A 14,991-nucleotide genomic window follows, 5' to 3' on the forward strand; every position below is an offset into this window, starting at 1 on the left:
GGTGGGGTGACGTTCCTCTCAGTGATCTCTTTTTCAGGACTCTTTCTTCCGCTGTGTTGGCTGTAGAACAATTTATTGGAAGTACAGGTATTGTGGTATTGGTGGTTACGTCGCCTGTTGCACACCTCGACACCTTCCCTGTTATGATGTCCTCTTTGGAGACATCATAAAATGAACTTTGGAGAGTTAATTTTTCAAATTTCTGCTTCAGTGAAGAAAAACATAAGGAAATCGAGAAGATTTGTGCCAGAATCATAAATCTAAAACTTTCTGTAGTTTTCAACGATATATATATATATATATATATATATATATATATATATATATATATATATATATATATATATATATATATATATATATATACTCGCATTTGGGTGAGGTGATATGGTGCAACAGTTTTGGATGAGGTGAACAAACCTGTGACAAACACAAGACAGAACACGAAACTATGGGTATTAATTGAATATGAGAACATAAGAATGGAAGTAACTGCAGAGGGCCTATTGGCCCATACTTCCTCTTGATGCTTCTATATTGGTGCGGAGTCTTGAAATGGATAGAATATAGTTGTGCATTAATTGGCTGTTGATTGCTGGTGTTGACTTTTTAATGTGTAGTTCCTCACTGATGTCGAGTCTCCTGCTATCGCTGTATCTATCGATGATTTCTGTGTTGTTTGTTAAGATTTTTCTGGTGATGGTCTGATTGTGAGAAGAGATTATAAGTTCCTTTATGGAGCCCTGTTGCTTATGCATTGTTAATCGCCTGGAAAGAGACGTTGTTGTCTTGCCTCTATACTGAGTTCTTTGGGGCTTACAGTCCCCAAGTGGGCACTTGAAGGCATAGACGACGTTGGTCTCCTTCAAGGCATTCTGCTTTGTGTCTGGAGAGTTTTTCATGAGTAGGTTGGCCGTTTTTTTGGTTTTATAGTAAATCGTCAATTGTATTTTTTGTCTGTAGGGATAACGTTCATATCAACAATATCTTTCAGGACCCTTTCCTCCGTTTTATGAGCTTTCGAAAAGAAGTTCCTGTAAAATAGTCTAATAGGGGGGTACATGTGTTGTGTTGACTCTTCAGAGGTTACATGGCGTTTTACCTTTCTTTTTATGATGTTTTCAACAAACCATTAGAGAAGCAGTTGTTAACTAGGACCTGCCTTACCCTACAGAGTTCTTCATCGACTTGCTTCCATCCTGAGCTGTGGCTGAGAGCACGGTCGATGTAAGCGTTGACAACACTCCTCTTGTTCCTGTCTGGGCAGTCACTGTTGGCATTGAGGCACATTCCTATGTTGGTTTCCTTAGTGTAGACTGCAGTGTGAAAGCCTACGCTCCTTTCCATGACTGTTACATCTAGAAAGGGCATCTTCCCCTCCTTCTCCATCTCGTAAGTGAAACTCAACACAGAATTTCGTTCGAATGCCTCCTTCAGCTCCTGCAGACGTCTGACATCAGGTACCTGTATATTTATATATATATATATATATATATATATATATATATATATATATATATATATATATATATATATATATATATATATATATATATATATATATATATAATATGTATTCATGATTCATGATTCATGACTGGAATAATCATTAGTGACAACACATTGTTGCCTAATGAATACATACAGCCAGACACACACTGTGCCTTTCCCTCCTGCCTGTCTCAGGAGCTAAATAGAAACAAAGATTAATGAACTGTGATAATTATTGCCATCCAGAGCAGCGTGAACCATTGTAGAAGCTTCCCCATTGTTCCTGGTAAGGCAAGTAGCAGTGAGCTATAACTGGACGACGCGGCCAGCGCCCTACATCACCTCCTTCTCTGGTCGATGAAGAGGCACAGACTGCCAGAACTTGCTCCGGAGAAATGCCTGAGTCAGGACTCGCTAATCACGTGTTTACATTTACGAGCTTGGAAACATCACTCTCCAAGGCTATTGTTGTGAACAATCTGCTCGTGCTCTGGGGCTCGTGAATAACGGCGCTCAATAACGTGGCTGCCAGTAACACGCTTGTGGTCTAACTGTTCTTGGTTCCGCGGATCAGCGTCCCTGCGGCCCGGTCTCTGGCCAGATCTCCTGGTTGGTGTTCTGGTCAACCAGGCTGTTCAGCGCAGCTGCTTGCATGCAGCCTGATATATAAACCCGCACATATGAGCCATTATTCATCAAGCGGTTGTGCACCCACTTACGAAACCTGTACATCTAATCATGTCGGCTTTGTTTACATACATCAAATAGTCTGAGTTTCGAATCTTCACTAAGGTTATTATTGATATAAACAACATAGTGCTTCAGAGTTCATAAAATTTGTATTAAATATAAATAATGCCGCCATGATTTAAGAAAGATGTAGAGGTTTCGTAAGTAATTGTGCAACTGCTTGATGAACCCCGGCTCTTGATGGACACAAACGTGATCACTCACATATGTACTGTTGGGTAATTAGACTCTTGCATATGGATATACGAATAACTTGAAACGCAGGAATGAACTACAACAGTTGAGGAATGCACAATGGTATAGGAGTCCTTAAACAACCTGCAGGCCTGGTCTCAGAGGTGGCTATTTGACTTCAACTCCAGCAAATGTAATGAGGCACATGTGTATGTAATCACAGCAACATGTACAAGTCTGGTATCAAAGAATTACTCCGGAGTTTGGAGGTGTTTAGGTAGGCTGTAGTCCCCTGCCTTTATGAGGGGAGGGCTTGCCCATCTGTACTTACCCATCAATGTACAGTAATATGCGACACCTGTTCCCATATTGTGGACACTGTAAGACAGAGAGAGAGAGAGAGAGAGAGAGAGAGAGAGAGAGAGAGAGAGAGAGAGAGAGAGAGAGAGAGAGAGAGAGAGAGAGAGAGAGGGAGAGAGAGAGAGAGAGAGAGAGTGAGAGAGATAAGCTTATTTATAGAACAAAGCCGCCTAACAACTCACTCGCTCTAGAAATACCACTGAAAAGACCCTGATTTAGCGAGGAATTAGCGATAGAGGTGAAATAACGGGCAAGTACCCGCCTAGATGTGCTTGTAGGGTAGAACCTCAGCTCATTAGCCCCGGCTTTCACAGTCAGTAGTTCCAATACAAAGACGACACTTTTTATAATCATATTGTTCTTCACATGTACACGAGGTTCCCCTACAGGAGCGAGGTTCCCCTACAGGAGCGAGGTTCCCCTACAGGAGCGAGGTTCCCCTGCAGGAACAAGGTTCCCCTACAGGAGCGAGGTTCCCCTACAGGAACAAGGTTCCCCTACAGGAGCAAGGTTCCCCTACAGGAGCGAGGTTCCCCTACAGGAGCGAGGTTCCCCTACAGGAGCGAGGTTCCCCTACAGGAACAAGGTTCCCCTACAGGAGCAAGGTTCCCCTACAGGAGCGAGGTTCCCCTACAGGAGCGAGGTTCCCCTGCAGGAACAAGGTTCCCCTACAGGAGCGAGGTTCCCCTACAGGAACAAGGTTCCCCCCTACAGGAGCAAGGTTCCCCTACAGGAGCGAGGTTCCCCTACAGGAGCGAGGTTCCCCTACAGGAGTGAGGTTCCCCTACAGGAGCAAGGTTCCCCTACAGGAACAAGGTTCCCCTACAGGAACAAGGTTCCCCCCTACAGGAGCGAGGTTCCCCTACAGGAGCGAGGTTCCCCTACAGGAGTGAGGTTCCCTTACAGGAGCGAGGTTCCCCTACAGGAGCGAGGTTCCCCTACAGGAGCGAGGTTCCCCTACAGGAGCAAGGTTCCCCTACAGGAGCGAGGTTCCCCTACAGGAACAAGGTTCCCCTACAGGAGCGAGGTTCCCCTACAGGAACAAGGTTTCCCTACAGGAACAAGGTTCCCCTACAGGAGCGAGGTTCCCCTACAGGAGCGAGGTTCCCCTACAGGAGCGAGGTTCCCCTACAGGAGCGAGGTTCCCCTACAGGAACAAGGTTTCCCTACAGGAACAAGGTTCCCCTACAGGAGCGAGGTTCCCCTACAGGAGCGAGGTTCCCCTACAGGAACAAGGTTCCCCTACAGGAGCAAGGTTCCCCTACAGGAGCGAGGTTCCCCTACAGGAACAAGGTTCCCCTACAGGAGTGGCTTGGTCCCTCAGCCAGGGCGGAGGGTATTTTGGGAAGAAATTTTGGTGTAATCTCCTTTGTTTTTGTTTTTAAAGGTGTGCTCCCGGGACGTGGACTTTTGTGTACACGAGCTGTACTCTAGGAGTACACCGGGCTGTTGTACTCTACTGGGGCGAGGTGTACAGGTGTTCCCGTTGTACTCTACTGGGGCGAGGTGTACAGGTGTTCCCGTTGTTCTCTACTGGGGCGAGGTGTACAGGTGTTCCCGTTGTACTCTACTGGGGCGAGGTGTACAAGTGTTCCCGTTGTACTCTACTGGGGCGAGGTGTACAGGGGTTACCGTTGTACTCTACTGGGGCGAGGTGTAAAAGTGTTCCCGTTGTACTCTACTGGGGCGAGGTGTACAGGTGTTCCCGTTGTACTCTACTGGGGCGAGGTGTACAAGTGTTCCCGTTGTTCTCTACTGGGGCGAGGTGTACAGGTGTTCCCGTTGTACTCTACTGGGGCGAGGTGTACAGGTGTTCCCGTTGTACTCTACTGGGGCGAGGTGTACAGGTGTTCCCGTTGTACTCTACTGGGGCGAGGTGTACAGGTGTTCCCGTTGTACTCTACTGGGGCGAGGTGTACAGGTGTTCCCGTTGTACTCTACTGGGGCGAGGTGTACAGGTGTTCCCGTTGTGCTCTACTGGGGCGAGGTGTAAAAGTGTTCCCGTTGTACTCTACTGGGGCGAGGTGTACAGGTGTTCCCGTTGTACTCTTCTGGGGCGAGGTGTACAGGTGTTCCCGTTGTGCTCTACTGGGGCGAGGTGTACAGGTGTTCCCGTTGTGCTCTACTGGGGCGAGGTGTACAGGTGTTCCCGTTGTACTCTACTGGGGCGAGGTGTACAGGTGTTCCCGTTGTACTCTACTGGGGCGAGGTGTACAGGTGTTCCCGTTGTGCTCTACTGGGGCGAGGTGTAAAAGTGTTCCCGTTGTACTCTACTGGGGCGAGGTGTACAGGTGTTCCCGTTGTACTCTTCTGGGGCGAGGTGTACAGGTGTTCCCGTTGTGCTCTACTGGGGCGAGGTGTACAGGTGTTCCCGTTGTGCTCTACTGGGGCGAGGTGTAAAAGTGTTCCCGTTGTACTCTACTGGGGCGAGGTGTACAGTTGTTCCCGTTGTACTCTACTGGGGCGAGGTGTACAGGTGTTCCCGTTGTGCTCTACTGGGGCGAGGTGTACAGGTGTTCCCGTTGTGCTCTACTGGGGCGAGGTGTACAGGTGTTCCCGTTGTGCTCTACTGGGGCGAGGTGTACAGGTGTTCCCGTTGTACTCTACTGGGGCGAGGTGTACAGGTGTTCCCGTTGTACTCTACTGGGGCGAGGTGTACAGTTGTTCCCGTTATACTCTACTGGGGCGAGGTGTACAAGTGTTCCCGTTGTACTCTACTGGGGCGAGGTGTACAGGTGTTCCCGTTGTGCTCTACTGGGGCGAGGTGTACAGGTGTTCCCGTTGTACTCTACTGGGGCGAGGTGTACAGGTGTTCCCGTTGTACTCTACTGGGGCGAGGTGTACAGGTGTTCCCGTTGTACTCTACTGGGGCGAGGTGTACAGGTGTTCCCGTTGTGCTCTACTGGGGCGAGGTGTACAGGTGTTCCCGTTGTACTCTACTGGGGCGAGGTGTACAGGTGATTCCCTTGTACTCTACTGGGGCGAGGTGTACAGGTGTTCCCGTTGTACTCTACTGGGGCGAGGTGTACAGGTGTTCCCGTTGTACTCTACTGGGGCGAGGTGTACAGGTGTTCCCGTTGTACTCTACTGGGGCGAGGTGTACAGGTGTTCCCGTTGTACTCTACTGGGGCGAGAGTTTGACAATGGCGATAAAATTAGAGTTGGAAATTAGGATAATATTCATTGTTGATAATGGCACTTGGAGTCACTTACATTTATCACCACCATCCCCAACCACTTTAATAAGTGCTATCATCACTACAATGGAATGATAATGATGGTCTAGGTCCTGGTAGCCTGGTGGATAGCGTGCAGGACTCGTAATTCTGTGGCGCGGGTTCGATTCCCGCACCAGACAGAAACAACTGGTCATAGTTTCTTTCACCCTGAATGCCCCTGGTACCTAGCAGTAAATAGGTACCTGGGAGTTAGTCAGCTGTTACGGGCTGCTTCCTGGGGTGTGTGGGGGGGGGGGGGAGAGAAAAAAAATAGTAGTAAACAGTTGATTGACAGTTGAGAGGCGGGCCGGAAGAGCAGAGCTCAACCCCCGCAAACACAACTAGATGAATACAACCCCCAGCACTACTGTAACTACCAGCACCACCACTACCACCACAATCACCTCCACTACCACCACAATCATTACAAGTATTATTACTACCCCCAACACTACCACCATCACCACTAGTACTACCACTACTCCCAACACTACCACCATCACCACCGTCACTATCACTACTCCCAACACTACCACCATCACCACCAGCACTACCACTACTCCCAACACTACCACAATCACCACCAGCACTACCACTACCCTCAACACTACCACCATCACCACCGTCACTATCACTACCCCCAACACTACCACCATCACCACTAGTACTACCACTACCCCCAACACTACCACCATCACCACCAGCACTACCACTACTCCCAACACTACCACCATCACCACCGTCACTACCACTACCCCTAACACTACCACCATCACCACCAGCACTACCACTACTCCCAACACTACCACCATCACCACCGTCACTACCACTACTCCCAATACTACCACCATCACCACTAGTACTACCACTACTCCCAACACTACCACCATCACCACCGTCACTATCACTACCCCTAACACTACCACCATCACCACCAGCACTACCACTACTCCCAACACTACCACCATCACCACCGTCACTACCACTACCCCCAACACTACCACCATCACCACTAGTACTACCACTACCCCCAACACTACCACCATCACCACCAGCACTACCACTACTCCCAACACTACCACCATCACCACCAGCACTACCACTACTCCCAACACTACCACCATCCCCACCGTCACTATCACTACCCCCAACACTACCACCATCACCACCAGCACTACCACTACTCCCAACACTACCACCATCACCACCAGCACTACCACTACTCCCAATACTACCACCATCACTACCACTACTCCCAACACTACCACCATCACCACCAGCACTACCACTACTCCCAACACTACCACCATCACCACCATCACCACCATTACTCCCAACACTACCACCATACCTATCTACCACCATAGCCCCAGTTTACCTTACTCTCCTTTACACACTACAAGGTAAGTACTGAGAGGTGAGTGCTCCCACCAATCACAGTCTGAAAGATCACCAAGCAGAGTTAATCGAATGTCGGAGCGCAAACTCCGTAGACTTTCCTAGAATATCCTTCCCCCCCCCTCCCTTCAAAAAAAAAAACGTAAAAATTGCTGTGGTTTAAATTTCACTAATACGTCACATTTGCTACGTAATCGACCAATGCGTTTAAAAATGAGACGTATTAGTAACAATTAAAGCACCGTAATGTTGACGTTTTCTATGCATCGGCCTCGATAGGTTAGGTGGGTGGGTTGGGTTCGTGCTGGACTGAGAACTGTAATTCTTAACAACGTAGGGAAGGAAATACGAAGAAAATCCTTATCTCAATTTGGCTTCAGTTTGGCTTCAGCTTTCTTTATCTTAGCTTCTGTTTGGCTTCAGCTTTCTTTATCTTAGCTTCTGTTTGGCTTCAGCTTTCCTTATCTTAGCTTCTGTTTGGCTTCAGTTTTCCTTATCTTAGCTTCTGTTTGGCTTCAGCTTTCCTTATCTTAGCTTCTGTTTGGCTTCAGCTTTCCTTATCTTAGCTCCTGTTTGGCTTCAGCTTTCCTTATCTTAGCTTCTGTTTGGCTTCAGCTTTCCTTATCTTAGCTCCTTTTTGGCTTCAGCTTTCCTTATATTAGCTTCTGTTTGGCTTCAGCTTTCCTTATCTTAGCTCCTGTTTGGCTTCAGCTTTCCTTATCTTAGCACCTGTTTGGCTTCAGCTTTCCTTATCTTAGCTCCTGTTTGGCTTCAGTTTTCCTTATCTTACCTCCTGTTTAGCTTCAGTTTTCTTTATCTTAGCTCCTGTTTGGCTTCAGCTTGGCGTTAGCTCGTAGCTGTTGTGTAAAGTTCATGAATCCAAAATGAAATTTATGTAAATTTCACAGGGCCGTCCTCTTGAAATGTTGATTTTGTTCAGTGTGTGTGTGTGTGTGTGTGTGTGTGTGTGTGTGTGTGTGTGTGTGTGTGTGTGTGTGTGTGTGTGTGTGTGTGTGTGTATTCTCCTAGTTGTGTTTGCGGGGGTGGAGCTTTGCTCTTTCGGCCCGCCTCTCAACTGTCAATCAACTGTTTAAATCACACACACACACACACACACACACACACACACACACATACACACACACACACACACACACACACACACACACACACACACACACACACAAACACACACACACAAAACACTGGAATCCACCATTAGCCGCCTTCCCATTTTTCACCCCAGATTCAAGCGATATATCACTTTTATGGAAGAATAGAATTCCTGTCGATTGTCAGGTTTTCTTGGGCTGTGTGAGCTATGACTGGTCGTTACTTGTTGGTGAAGCTTGTCTCAACAACACCACACCAACCACCATCATATATCACCACAGTGACAGTGTCAGAGTAGTTAGTAAATGGAATGCATTAGGCAGTGATGTGGTGGAGGCTGACTCCATACACAGTTTCAAGTGTAGATATGACAGAGCCCAATAGGCTCAGGAACCTGTACACCAGTTGATTGACGGTTGAGAGGCGGGACCAAAGAGCCAAAGCTCATCCCCCGCAAGCACAACCAGGTGAGTACACACACACACACACTGAAACAATGCCTAGTATCCCACTCATGTATATAAAGACGGCAGAATTTCGTCTGAGTATCCAAGCTCAATCTGTCAAGAATGTTATTAAGTCCTGGGCTGGTTAAGATGTTCTTGGTATGGCGTGTTGTGTGCTGAATATGTGTGGTGGTAGTGAGTGGTTGTTGGTGTGGTAGTGGTGGTGGTGAGTGGTTGCTGGTGTGGTAGTGGTGGTAGTGAGTGGTTGTTGGTGTGGTAGTGGTGGTGGTGAGTGGTTGCTGGTGTGGTAATGGTGGTGTGTGATGGTGGTGGTGTGTGATGGTGGTGGTGATTATGGTGCTTGGTGTAGTGTGCTGGGTGATGGTACTCACCTAATTGTACTCACCTAGTTGTGCTTGCGGGGGATGAGCTTTGGCTCTTTGGTCCCGCCTCTCAACCGTCAATCAACTGGTGTACAGGTTCCTGAGCCTACTGGGCTCAGGAACCTGTACACCAGGTTCACATTTCACATTCATATCTACATTTGAAACTGTGTATGGAGTCAGCCTCCACCACATCACTGCCTAATGCATTCCATTATATATATATATATATATATATATATATATATATATATATATATATATATATATATATATATATATATATATATATAATGGAATGCATTAGGCAGTGATGTGGTGGAGGCTGACTCCATACACAGTTTCAAATGTAGATATGAATGTGAAATGTGAACCTGGTGTACAGGTGAAAAAATGACCCTTAAAAGAGATGGTAATTTCGAAGTATTTATACACTCCAAAGACCACCACCTCCCAATTATACCTCCCAATAAATTACCATCTCTTTTAAGGGTCTGAGCAGGTGGTGGAGTGGGTTAAGGCGTACCTGTTATGCCAGTTGCTGGAAGGCTTCTGTGCTGGCTAGGGTTCGAGTCTCCTGGTGGGAAAGTGTTCTAAAGTTGTATACTTCACTCTCGTGTTTAGGAGAGTTGTGCCTTAAGCATAGACACAGTGTTCTCCCATATTAACAGGGACTTGATGAAAAAACGTAAAAATGACCCCTCACTTGCTCTAGTGCTCTTGGGAGGTGGTGGTCTTTGGAGTGTATAAATACTCCGAAATTACCATCTCTTTTAAGGGTCTGAGCAGGTGGTGGAGTGGGTTAAGGCGTACCTGTTATGCCAGTTGCTGGAAGGCTTCTGGAAGGCTAGGGTTCGAGTCTCCTGGTGGGAAAGTGTTTTAAAGTTTTATATATATATATATATATATATATATATATATATATATATATATATATATATATATATATATATATATATATATATATATATATATGTCTTCAACATGCGGAGGAATGGAGTTGCAACAAATCACACAAGTTTGTAAAAAGAAAGGTCAAAGGTCAAAGGTCAAACCAATTACCACTTAGCTCTACAGACAGGCATCAAGTAAATATCCAATCAACTCTAATATGCAAATTAATCACCTAATTGTACTAAGCAGAAGCAGAAATTATAATCACCCAAAGAAACCCTCCATCGCAAATTTCAGTTCTCATTTTATATATAAACTATGTAAAAAAACATATATATGAATATTGAGGACATGATGACCAGGTGTATGAAAATATTGGTTGCCTCACGAACCAGGTCAAGGAGTTATATACACAAATTGCAATGAATATTGCAAAAGTGATCAAAACGGAAGATTGAAACTGGATTTTTGTCAAGCTTGAGGGAGGGGTGGAGGGGGGGGGGAAAGAACGGCTGGGGGTGGGGGGGGGGAGAGAACGGCCGGGGTGGGGGTGGGGTGCGATATTGGGGGTTAGACGATAGAGTGCACAGGTTGGGGGAGAAGGGTGAAGAAGGGAAGTTGACAGTCTTGAGATTGCTCAAGAATGTCAACTTCCTTTGAAATGCGCCCTCCCGGCCGAGCAGACAGCTTTCAGGAGTTGTCCCGAAAGAGCTTTCGAGGGACCTGCTGCCTGGGTAACAGCTTCTCCCCCGAATCAACCTACCCTGGCTTTGCGCCCTGGTGAGGCCACTCCAGACCGACAACCAGAGCGCAACTCCATAGTCTCCCGAGACTGATGGATACCTACTAGTCCAACGGATTCGATTCCAGGCCGAGACAAACACAGGTCGCTTCTTGGAATCGAGTATCTTTAAGGGAGAGTATCTATCACCTGATGCGCCTGTTCACCTATCTTGAGGTTATCTTGAGATGATTTCGGGGCTTTTAGTGTCCCCGCGGCCCGGTCCTCGACCAGACCTCCACCCCCAGGAAGCAGCCCGTGACAGCTGACTAACTCCCAGGTACCTATTTACTGCTAGGTAACAGGGGCATTCAGGGTGAAAGAAACTTTGCCCATTTGTTTCTGCCTCGTGCGGGAATCGAACCCGCGCCACAGAATTACGAGTCCTGCGCGCTATCCACCAGGCTACGAGGCCCCCCTCGATTTATTTACCTAGCAGTAAATATGTACCTGAAAGTTAGACAGTTGCAACGGGCTGCTTTCTGGGAATGTGTGTGTGTGTGTGTGTGTGTATTTACTATTTGTGTCTGCAGAGACGAGCGATTAGCTCTTGGACTCCGCCTTTCTAAGCAATCTATTTTTCCTCTATTATATCTACTACATATATTTCTCTCTTACACACACATCCCCAGGAAGCATCCCGTAGCAGTTGTCTAACTCCCAGATACAAATTTACTGCTTGGTGAACAGGTGTACCAGGGTGAAAGAAACTGCCCATTTGTTTCTGCCTTCGCCTGGAATCGAACCCGGGCCATTAGGACTACGACGCCCAAGCGCTGTCCACACAGGCGCGAGGCCCTGTGTATTCACCTAGTCGTATTCATTGTGCTTGCGGGGGTTGAGCTCTGCTCTTTCGGCCCGCCTCTCAACTGTCAATCAAACAATTGTTACTAAATACTAACTAACTAATTTTCTGTTTTTTTTTTTTATTTCACACACATACATCCCCAGAAAGCAGGCCGTAGCAGCTGTCTAACTCCCAGGTACCTATTTACTGCTGGGTAACAGGGGGCATCAGGGTGAAGGAAACTCTGCCCATTTGTTTTTCCACCGGCTGCCGGGATCGAACCCTGGTCCCTAGGTCCACGAGTCTAGAGCGCTGTCCACTCAGCCAGCCAGCCCCTTCCACTCAGCCAGCCAGCAGCGTGTGTGTGTGTGTGTGTGTGTGTGTGTGTGTGTGTGTGTGTGTGTGTGTGTGTGTGTGTGTGTGTGTGTGTGTGTGTGTGTGTGTGTTTTTATAGCCTTACATGTCTATGTACACACGCACACGCGCCCTATATAAGCATGTGGAACTCTATAAACACACACATGAGACCTGTGCAAGCATGTACACCCCAAGAAACGCACACGAAAACCTGAAGCATTTGTGCTTTTTTTTTTTAATTCTTATTTGAAGACATTAGTGGCGTGATAAAGCCATCAGACATGAGAAGGGGGTCGCTGTAAAGACTGGAGTCTCGCTCGTACAGCACTCAGCTAGGTTGATCTGTTCGCTGCCAGCCCTGTGCTCGTGGAATGTTAAACTGTTGTGGATGGCTGAATGTTAATTGGTAATAGAGAGAGGGGGTGTTGAGGGGTAGAGGTGGGGAATGTTGGGTGGTGGGGTGAGGGGGATGTTATCATGCCATTGTATATATCGTGGTCTGTCATTGTATATATCCTGGTCTGTCATTGTATATATCCTGGTCTGTCATTGTATATATCCTGGTCTGTCATTGTATATATCCTGGTCTGTCATTGTATATATCCTGGTCTGTCATCATAGTAAGCTTTTACACTGTTAGGACTCGTAACACTTTCTGTCACATTAATGGTTACAGGAGCAGACGACTGCTGACTCCTGTTAGCAGGCTGAAAGCTTTCCCTTCCCATAGCTCATGGTAAGCCTTACCCTACTAGGTTCCCCCTGGAACAAGACCCACCAATAGATTTATGCTTCCAGTTCCCCAATTCATGCTGGGTGAGTAGGGGCGAACAGTTCCCATGCCATGGTTCCCAGTCAATCCTCTCAGGGTTTTGTCATGGGGAGGGGGGTGAGTATCATGTGTGCAGTATCTGTATGTATCACTACTAGATCTTCCCCAAGATGCTGTCCACAGTCGCTTGGTACCTATATTCTGCTAGGTGAACAGAAGCATGAGGCAAAATACATATATCCTCACTTCTCTCTCTCTCTCTCTCTCTCTCTCTCTCTCTCTCTCTCTCTCTCTCTCTCTCTCTCTCTCTCTCTCTCTCTCTCTCTCTCTCTCTCTCTCTCTCTCTCCAATTTACCGTTTAAATTGAACATTATCACTTCACAATTGCCAAGTAGGTGAATACTGACTTTTAAAGGCCTGCAAAAAAAGTATTGCACGCGCAAAAGTAATTTGCATTGATAATTATGTTCGTGCCATTTTCAGTGGTTGATAATGGCCATCATACCATTTGGGACGCTCATGCTGTGTGTGTGTGTGTGTGTGTGTGTGTGTGTGTGTGTGTGTGTGTGTGTGTGTGTGTGTGAGTGTGTGTGAGTGTGTGTGTGTGTGTGTGTGTGTGTGTGTGTGTGTGTGTGTGTGTGAGTGTGTGTGTGTGTGTGTGTGTGTGTGTGTGTGTGTGTGTGTGTGTGTGTGTGTGTGTGTGTGTGTGTGTGTGTGTGTGTGTGTGTGTGTGTATTCACCTAATTGTGTTTGCGGGGGTTGAGCTTTGCTCTTTCGGCCCACCTCTCAACTGTCAATCAACTGTTTGCTAACTACTTTTTTTTCCGCACATCACACACACCCCCCAGGAAGCAGCCCGTGACAGCTGTCTAACACCCAGGTACCTATTTACTGCTAGGTAACAGGCTCATCAGGGTGAAGGAAACTCAGCCATTTGTTTTTCCGCGGTGCCGGGGGATCGAACCCCGGTCCCTAGGTCCACGAGTCTAGAGACCGTCCATTCAGCCACCACCAACCCACAAATGATGGCTGTGTGTATGTACTCACCTAGTTGTGCTTGCGGGGGTTGAGCTCTGGCACCTTGGTCCCGCCTCTCAACTGTCAATCAACTGGTGTACAGATTCTTGAGCCTATTGGGCTCTATCATATCTATATTTGAAACTGTGTATAGCGTCAGCCTCCACCAAAACACTACTTAATGCATTCCATTTATTAACTACTCTGACACTGAAAAAATTCTTTTTAACGTCTCTGTGGCTCATCTGGGTACTAAGTTTCCACCTGTGTCTCCTTGTTCGTGTTCCACCCGTGCTAAAGAGGTTATCTTTGTCCACCCTGTCAATTCCCCTGAAAATTTTGTAGGTGGTTATCATGTCTACCCTTACTTTTCTGTTTCCCAGGGTTGTGAGGTTCAGCTCCCTTAACCTTTCCTCGTAGCTCATTCCTCTCAGTTCCGGGACCAGTCTGGTGGCATACCTCTGAATCTTCTCTAATTTTCTCTTGTGTTTAACTAGGTATGGATTCCAGGTTGGAGCTGCATACTCCAGGATTGGTATTACATAAGTGGTATACAGGGTCCTGAACGATTCCTTACCCAAGTTTTTAAATGCAGTTCTTATATTGGCCAGTCTAGCATATGCCGCTGATGATATCCTTTTGATGTGGGCCTCTGGGGACAGGTTCGGTGTGATATCGACCCCCAGATCTTTCTCTCAATTTGACTCTTGCAGGATTTCACTTCCCAGATGGTACCTTGTGTTCAGCCTTCTGCTCCCTTCGCCTAATTTCATTACTTTATACTTTCCTGAGTTGAACTTTAGCAGCCATTTTCTAGACCATTCCTCCAGTTTGTCCAGGACGTCCTGTAGTCTCTGTCTATCCTCATCTCTTTTGATTCTTCTCATAATTTTTGCATCATCAGCAAACATTGAGAGGAATGAGTCAATACCCTCCGGAAGGCCGTTTACATATACTAGAAACAGGATGGGTCCAAGTACTGAGCCCTGTGGGACTCCGCCGGTGACATCTCGTCACTCTGATGCCTCCCAACTCACCGTTACTCGCTGT

The sequence above is a fragment of the Procambarus clarkii genome, chromosome 40, assembly GCF_040958095.1.
Source record: "Procambarus clarkii isolate CNS0578487 chromosome 40, FALCON_Pclarkii_2.0, whole genome shotgun sequence".
Classification (NCBI taxonomy): Eukaryota; Metazoa; Arthropoda; class Malacostraca; order Decapoda; family Cambaridae; genus Procambarus; species Procambarus clarkii.